The sequence below is a fragment of the Trachemys scripta genome, chromosome 1, assembly GCF_013100865.1.
Source record: "Trachemys scripta elegans isolate TJP31775 chromosome 1, CAS_Tse_1.0, whole genome shotgun sequence".
NCBI classification, from domain to species: Eukaryota; Metazoa; Chordata; order Testudines; family Emydidae; genus Trachemys; species Trachemys scripta.
Window position 1 is genome coordinate 96,325,339 of NC_048298.1, and position 971 is coordinate 96,326,309.

Consider the following 971-nt stretch of genomic DNA (forward strand, 5'->3'; position numbering starts at 1 on the left):
GGATTTAAAGAGACGATTTTTTTTTTAAACTTGTCCTTGTACTTTACATTGCGTAACAAGCCGGATAACACGTGCACGCCAAGGTTTTGTTTGCACTTCTGCCATTTTCTTGTTTTGTGGCCCTAGCCCAGTCACTCACAGCCTCTCTGCCTCAGTTTACTCATGCGTCTAGCTCACTGCTATGGTGTTGCAGGGCTTGCTCAGTCCTTTGAGCCTGCCAATGGAATGTGCTAAGGAAATGCAGACTGTCATTACTGTGGCTCTTCCTTCAGCTGGACTGACTTCATCAATGGAGCCCAAGCACTACAGGATTCGATTATTCACTAGTAACAGTGTATGACAGTGTCATCTTTGCTTCTTGCTAAAAATTCCTGAGCCATGTGCAATGTGATCTCCTACCAGGAAGCAAAATGCTAGCAGTCATCTTACTGCACTAAGTAGCTCTTGGTAATAAATCATACCTTGCTTGTCCTTGTTATACATAGCTCTTCCTCCCTCCTTGTGAAATAATTCCATTAACATTAACACACCTGACAAGTAGTACATGTGATGAAGGTTGTATTACCTTCTATTAAATTGTAAACTCTTTGTTTTTTTGTTCTGTGTTTGTACAGCTCCCAGAACACTGGGGTCCTGGTGCATGTTGGGGCTCCAAAGCACTACCATAATGCAAATAATAAATAAAAAATAAGAATGCTGATGCCTGCAGTACCTCCCCATTAACACAAGCTCTGCTACAGAAAACTGATGAATAATAGCTGAAGGTATGGGAAGGAGATCATGCATGCTGTGATTCCTAGCCCCCTGGTTGAATAAGTGTTTGTTTTTCCAAGAGATGCATTCCACCAGTCAATCTTGCCTTTGGTGTCCCTCACTCTGAGACATTAGATGGGAGATTACATTCAATAGCCTAATCCGATGACTTCCACAAGGAAGAAGACATTTCTAATGCATGCTTGTTTATTTACAGT